Raw genomic sequence first — 8,071 nt, 5'->3', positions numbered from 1 at the left:
ATGCTGGAGATCAGAGCTGAAAATGTGTTGCTGGAAAAGCGCAGCAGGTCAGGCAGCATCCAAGGAGCTGGAGAATCGATGTTTCCTGAAGAAGGGCTTATGCCCGAAACGCCGGTTCTCCTGTTCCTTTGATGCTGCCTGACCTGCTACACTTTTCCAGCAACACATTTTCAGCTCTGATCTCCAGCATCTGCAGCCCTCACTTTCTCCTCGAAGATTTTAACCTACTGCGAATCCTCTTACAAGGATGCCTTCCTTGAAGAAGCTCTCTTCCTCCCATTCCTGAAGAAGGGCTTATGCCCGAAACATCGATTCTCCTGTTCCCTGGATGCTGCCTGACCTGCTGCGCTGTTCCAGCAACACATTTTCAGCTCAGTAAATATAGAGTAGTAGGATAGGGGAATGTGTCCGGGTGAGATAGTCTTCGGACGGTCGGTGTGGACTTGTTGGGCCAAAGGGCCTGTCCCCACACTGTAGGGATCTATATATTAACCCACTTCCATTAGATGTGCACAAAAAAATGCTTTTCAGTATCCTCACATTTTGCGTAAGCTGGTCATGGAACACATCCCCTTGGACTTTCTAACAAATATGGTGCACCATAAAACTGAGAACTTTTATAGGACATGGCGGCCCTTTGTGGATTACTTGGGTATAGATTTGTCTGCTATACTAATAAGGTCCTTTATAAAGCCATGATGATTCTATTTATGAGTCTGGTATCCAGGGAGGAGGAACTACAGACACATGAATACATAGAAATTTATACTCTCAATGCTCGAGGGCTGTTACTTTGTTTCGTTGAGCTGTACTGTTATTATTATTAATATTATTACTGTCATTTTTTAGTTAGTTACTAGTTATTACTTATTTATTTATGGGTTTCTTTGCATTGTTTTGAACTGTTTTGTTTTGTGGTGATATTTCATCCAGATCATAGTGGCTTTGTTTTCCTTTTGTATGTATTAAACTTTGATGTTTGTGTTTTGTGTTTGTTGTGATATTCAAAAAACTCTTTCTTTTTTCTTTAATAAAAATATATTTAAAAAGAAAAATACCTTGGAGGTGAACAATTTAGTGCTTTAGAGAAATAAGGGCAGAAGAAAAGAAATAAATTGGGCCATTGCCTAGCAACAAAGTGTCCTATGACATACGGGCGAAACAGTTTCCCTTTAGAAAGGGAGAATGTGCACGCTTCTTTCAGATAGAAGAAGATCATTCAGAGAGAAAAGTCTGTAAACCTAGTAGTACAGTTTAGCAGTCTCCAGAGCCGTCAGGGCAGGATAACAGTAGGCATGACTGGCTCAAGGTCACTAAGTGAGATATCCAGAAACAGAAAGCTGTGGAAGTGAAACTTCAGGGAATCCATGTTAAGGAAAAAAGTGAACAAAGCTAGTTTTGCACTTTGTTTAGTGGTCTCACAAAGATTACCTGAAGAAGCTAGCACTGAGGGACTACAGATGTTTGCCAGAAAACAACCAATTGTTTTTATTCATTTGTGGGATGTGGGTGTCACTGACTGGGATAGCATCCCATAGCCCGCCCCTATTTGCCCTTGAGATGGCGGTGGTGAGCTGCCTTCTTGAACTAGGTAAAAACAATGACTGCAGATGCTGGAAACCAGATTCTGGATTAGTGGTGCTGGAAGAGCACAGCAGTTCAGGCAGCATCCGAGGAGCAGTAAAATCCTTGAACTGTTGTAGTCCACCTGTTGTGGGTTGTCCCACAATGCCCTTAGGGAGGGAATTCCAGGATTTTGATTCAGAGACAGTGAAGCAATATATTTCCAAGTCAGGATGGTGAGTGGCTTGGAGGGGAACTTGCAGGTGGTGGTGTTCCCATGTATCTGATGCCCTTGTCCTTCCCGGAAGTGGCCATGGGTTTAGAAGGTGCTGTCTGAGGATCTTTGGTGAGTTTCTGCAGTACATCTTGTAGATAGTACACACTGCCGCTACTGAGCTTTGGTGGAGGAGGGAGTGGAAGCGAGAATACAGCAGTGCCACCTGAATCAAGACTTTCAATATTGTTGAGGTTTGAGTATCTGTAAGGTTGTTTTTGAGGGTTATATGTTTATTTCAGATATTTGTTTCATTTGGATCATGTATGATATGAAGTAGCTTTGTTTTTCTTTTGTATGTATTAGACTTTGATGTCCTTGTGTTAAAAACATATTGACAGCCTCTTATGAAAGTATTCAGTGACTGACCATTGTAATAACCCAACTGCAAAGCTGTATAAATTTTCTGTTTTTTTCTACTCAGATGTGTTGTTACGTGCAATTGAACATGTTTTTTTCCCACCAAATCAGCTCTGGTATTATATTTCTATTATTAATCACCACCAGTAAATCAGATACATGGGAACACCATCACCTACAAGTTCCCCTCCAAGCCACTCACCATCCTGACTTGGAAATATATCGCTTCACTGTCTCTGAATCAAAATCCTGGAATTCCCTCCCTAAGGGCATTGTGGGACAACCCACAGCAGGTGGACTGCAACAGTCCAAGGATTTTACTGCTCCTCGGATGCTGCCTGAACTGCTGTGCTCTTCCAGCACCACTAAATCACCAGTAAATCATCCATATTTTCCAAACAATTAACTTCTGTGTAAAGTTTGCTAAAGGCAAAGCTGAGGGAGCGGTAGGGAGAGGGATCACTCTGTGATTGACTTCACCCGTCGAGCCTTCAGCTGGGATCACAACAATTGATAGTTGTCACCTTGTTTGGCTGGAAACAGGGCTTGGGTAAGCAGTGTGGGTACGGTGGCCCAGTGGTTTGTATTGCTACCTCACTGTGCCAAGGACCTGGGTTCAATCCCACCCTTAGGCAACTCTCTGTGTGGTTGCACATTCTCCCTGTGCCTGCGTGGGTTTCCTCCCACAGTCCAAAAATGTGCAGGTTAGGTGGATTGATCATGCTAAATTGCCCCATAGTATCAAGGGGAATGCAAGTTAGGTGGATTAGCCATAGGGGTATGGGTGGGTGGGTCTGTTCAGGCATAGTGGGCTGAATGGCCTCTAACACAAGGGCTCTATAACAATATACCTATTATGAAGGGCTCCAACCCGTGAGTATGTCAACATCATTTTGATTACCTCGTCATCACACATAAAGGAGAAAATCAATCAATCTTCTCCAAGGCAAATTTCCCATATGGGCCAGTAATCATCAAATAGAGGCAACTGCCTCAAGCATGTTCACAGGATTGGAGGATGGGCAAATACCAAGATCTCCATGATGAGGTAGCTCGGACCAATAGTATGCCCACCAGGTACATGAATGTTTGCTGATGTGACACAAAGGCCCTAAACGTTGATTGCTGTTCCTGGGAGATGCTAGCCAATGACCAAAACAACAGCATTAATTTGTGTCACCGTGGTGACCAGTGGCTTGGCAACTGGTGCCAAAGCCAAAGTCAACTTACCACAATGGCACCTAGTCAGCTTCAGTTGTGTGAAACTACCTCTCATGGATTGCTGTCCACAGTCATTGGTGTCACTGCACTGTATGGAGCCGCCTCTCCATCCCATTCACTACATGTCCTTCACTTCCTACAGAGAGAAAAGTGATGACGCTACCAGCCGTTCTTACCTTGTAGATGACAAGTATGCATTCTAATGACCTATGACCTCTGGCGAAAGTGAGGGCTAGAGATCAGAGTCACGATTAGAGTGGTGCTGGCAAAGCACGGCAGGTCAGGCAGCATCCGAGGAGCAGGAAAATCGACATTTCAGGCAGGAGCCCTTCATCATTCCCTCTGTAGGAGGTGAAGGACATGTAGTGAATGGGATGTAAAGGTGGCTCCATACAGTGCAGCAATACAAGAGACAGTTTCATACAACTGAAGCTGACTAGGTGCCATTGTGGTGAATTGGCTTCAGCGTTGGCACCAGTTGCCAACCACTGGTCGCCACTGTGACACACATTAATGCTGTTGTTTTTGTCGTGTGCTTTTCCAGCACCACTCTAATCTTGACTAATGACCTCTGGGTCTACCCAAGGATTGCCTTCAGAAGATATTCTCAACGAATTAAAGATTAATCTCCAGGACTTTCTGCAGTTAACGTAGAAGAAAGGTTAGGAGGCTGTCAGAAAATGCTGTCCCTTTTTACTTTTATCAACACTTCCATTCACTGGTTATAAACCAATGCACCCTATTTTTTATTGACAATGATAGAACTGGAGTTTTCGGAACATTTTTTATAAAGTTAGATAAAATTGGATTGTAGTACTACCGCTGGAGTATCTGCTACAGACCATTCTGGAGAATAAGGCTCCAATATTCCAGTGGACATCTGAGTACCCAATAAGTTCCACACTCAAATGGGCAACTGAGGATGGGTCACTATCCAAAATGTTAACTCTGCTTTCTCTCCACAGATGCTGCCAGATCTGCTGAGTTTCTCCAGCATTTTTTTTGTTGTCCTCTGTGATCAAGAATTTCAAAGATTTATAAACCTCTGTGCAAAGTAAGTTGCCTTGATCTCAGATCTGCATGACATCCCTCTTACTTTAAAAAGGTGGCCCCTGGCTTTGAATTCCCCAATCCATACTATAGCCAGTGGAAATCTTTTGTAATGTTTTGGACCTTTTCTAGTGTCTCAGCAACAGTCGCACAAGCTGTAAACACATATGCACCAAGAGCACAGTTGGTGGAAATTTTCAGACTAGTCCAGCAATTCTTGTAAACTTCTCCCCTTGACAAATATTAATCAGGACAGGCCTGGGATGAACTGTGCCCTGACTGTCCTTCCCTGAAATAGTGCTCTGTGATCCTTCTAGTTCAGATCAGCATCTCATCTGAAAGCTTGCAATAAAGTGTCAGCTGCGATTTTATTTGTGGGGTGAGCCGAGACAAGAGTGTTACTGAATGATCCACCATATGACTGGGAATTGGAATAATGAGTGCTCTCCTCACTTCTGAGTTTGAGTTCAGCTTTGATTGCAGAATCCTTGCTGGTTATAAAGACCTTGAGTGAAGTGAGTCAGCATTGTTTCAACCCACTTTGAGATAAGGGCTAGATTGCCACTCAGTGCTTTGTATAATGCTTCACTAATAGACAGCCTAAGTCAGAGATGAGGGTTCGTAATGTAAATTAAAAATGTCACTGTGCAGTGGGCGTACATGCTGATGCAGATTTAGCAGCTAGTCCTTTATCTTCATGTTGTTTCTACCTATCCGTATGCCTGTGCTGAATGGGTATACACATTCCACTTGATAATGCTGTCATCTCTCACCTGAAGCCCCATTGTACTTCAGCTTTTCCGATTTAATCCCCATCTGACTGTTTTGGCCTCTGCTCCTGTCCTCTCGATAAACTAGAGGCTGTTCAGAGGACATTGACAAGAATGTTGCCGGGTAAAGATACTGCTATCAGGATAAGATCAGGATAAGTTGTTTTCCTTAGAACAATGGAGGCTGAGAAAGAGTGACTTAATGCAGATAAAAAATAGTGAGGGGCTTGAATGGAGTGCATAGAGGAGACTAGTCTCCCCCTGGCAGAGAGGTTAGTTAATGGATTGGGGGGTGGGTTGGGGTGGGAGGGACTGTGATGAAGGGTCATCTGAACTCCAAATGTTAGCTTACTCTCTCTCCACAGATCCTGCCTGACCAGCTGTGATCTCCAATACTTGTTGCTTTCAGTACAGGATCCAGTATCTGCAGTAATTTGGTCCTATTCTTACTTTTAATATTCATGTTAATAAAAGATAGCATTTCATATGCCTTCTTAATCACTTGTGGTACCACCATATTAACTTTTTGGGACTCATACACTAGAACACCTAAAGCCTTCTGCACTCTGGAATCCGACGGTTGTTTCCTATTTAAATAATACTCTGCATATTTTATCCTTTCTGCCAAATGAATGCCATCACACTTTCCCACAATGTGCTCCACCTGCCAGTCTTTTTCCCATACTGTTTACCTGTCCACATTCCACCAGCAGCCTTGCTACATCATCTTCACAGCCTATTTTTCCACCTCTCTTTGTATCATCTGCACACGTAGCTATCATATCTCAATTCTCCAGCCATTCAAAATTGCATCACATTGTCGTGACAAAACATTTTTAATGTATCTTTCTAGATATATGTGACAATATATAAACAAGTCATCTAAGATGTTCTTATAAATTATAAACAGCTTGAGTCATTGTGTCCTGAAAATCTGATATTATAGATTTCAGTTTTTGTGACTTGGCTTCAGAGAGTTCAAGGTCATTCTCAAAAGCAGATCTTAAGTTGCTGACAGACAGAACTTTTATCTAAAAGAAAACTCTTTTCTCTACTTACTAGTAGTGGGTAAGTTCTATTGAACCTGTACTCCCCTGATTGAGTCACAACAACAGAAAGGATGTTAGAAAGCGATCACTGAGAAGTTCAGAGGAGATTTTCAAGAACTGTTCCAGTTGTGAGGGATTTTAACTACAAGGTAAGGCTGGAGAAGTTGGGATTGTTTCCCTTTGCGCAAAGGAGATCTGACCGAGGCCTTCCTGGTTATGACAGGTTTAGGTAAAAAGGTTAAAGAAATGTTGGTCCTATTAACTAAAGATACAGGGATGAGGGGACATAGATTTAAGGTTTTAGGCAGGGAGATACAGGGTGATGAAGAAGAATCTAGTGGTAATGACCCACAATTCTCTGCCTATCAGGGTAGTGGAAGTGGAGACAAGAAATTATATCAAAACAAAATTTGGTGGAAATGGGATGGAGGTGTAGGAATGGAGTGGGGCAATGGGACTGAGCAGATTGCTCTACAGCAAGTTGACTCCATGAGTTGAATGACCTCCTTCTATCCCGGAATGACTCTCTGACTGTCTATCAATGAAAGTAAACTGGAACAAATGTTATGATTTTATATTCAGAAACCCAACACCAACCTGAAAATCTCCTTTTGCAGACTGACTGTTTTTGCCTGGTTACAGCTGAGTACTTGACTGAAGCTTTTAATTGGTACTTAAGTAAACATCTCTAAATGTTCATAATCAATTACCAAGAATGTTAGTAGTTGATTATTGGCTGACCTGCTGCTTTCTGAATATTTACTAATTCTTACATCTGCTTCTCTGCACACTCCAGCACTCCATTCAAATCTAGCATCATTGGGTAGAATTAGCCAAAATTGGATTGTACATGAGGTGTGGTGGTTGTTATTTTGATTCTCACATAAACAGACTCATACACACAATACTGCATGACAATGACAATGTGAGAAGATAATTTCACTCCAAAATATGTCAACACCAGCTCAATGGTCACCTGCTGTGCTGTATGACTCATAATTTGATGCATATAAAAGTGTCGAACAACAAGGATTGTATGAAAAGGTAAAAGACCTGCTTTCAATTTAAGCCTCCTCCACCCCCACTTCTATTCAGACAGAGTCCATACACATTTATGCACCATCGCTTCAGGATAAATATTTTCTGATCAGTCAGTTCAGAGTTACTACTACATAGCTCTGGAGTAGGTGGGATTTGAATCCAGGCCTTCTGTCCAAAAGTAGGGGCACTACCACAAGATCCCTCAGATCCTCAGTATAGTCCTAGCCCAACCAACTTCAGCTACTTCATCAATAACCTTCCTTCCATCATAAGGGAATGTTTTCGGGTGAATGCAGAATATTCAGCCCCATTCACGACTCCTCAAGATACTGAAGCAGTTCATGTCCAGATGAAACAAGACCTGGCTTGGGCCTGTCAAACAAATGCAACAGCCATTGCCAACAAGAGAGAATCTAATGATTGCTCCAAAGAAGGGTTATACCCGAAATGTTGACCTCTCTACCTCCCGATGCTGCCTGGCTTGCTGTGTTCTTCCAGCCTCCTGCTTGTCCGCCTTCGATATTCAATGGCATTATCATTGCCACTATCATTATTATTGACTAGAAACTGAACTGGATGAACTCAGATTTCTCCAGTTTCCTCATTTCCCCTCCCCCCACCTTGTCTCAGTCAAATCCCTCAAACTCAGCACCGCCTTCCTAACCTGCAATCTTCTTCCTGACCTCTCCGCCCCCACCCCACTCCGGCCTATCACCCTCACCTTGATCTCCCTCCACCTATCG

At 42.7% G+C, this 8,071-nt stretch overlaps 1 protein-coding gene across 3 annotated transcripts in view; it reads right to left on the bottom strand.

Moving 5' to 3' along the window:
* Positions 1-8,071, bottom strand: part of LOC122548841 (adrenocorticotropic hormone receptor-like) — a 96,006-nt gene that overhangs the window by 24,998 nt on the left and 62,937 nt on the right. For 2 of the 3 annotated variants that reach the window (XM_043687683.1, XM_043687687.1), the window contains exon 1: positions 3,595-3,689. The exons of the other annotated variant lie outside the window; for it this stretch is intronic. The gene's annotated coding sequence lies outside the window, so the exon portion shown is untranslated. Of the gene's footprint in view, positions 1-3,594; positions 3,690-8,071 lie in introns of those variants that run through there. 3 annotated transcript variants of the gene reach the window in all.

Source organism: Chiloscyllium plagiosum, chromosome 4 (assembly GCF_004010195.1).
Source record: "Chiloscyllium plagiosum isolate BGI_BamShark_2017 chromosome 4, ASM401019v2, whole genome shotgun sequence".
NCBI lineage: Eukaryota > Metazoa > Chordata > Chondrichthyes > Orectolobiformes > Hemiscylliidae > Chiloscyllium > Chiloscyllium plagiosum.
This window is presented reverse-complemented; position numbering and strand designations above follow the sequence as displayed.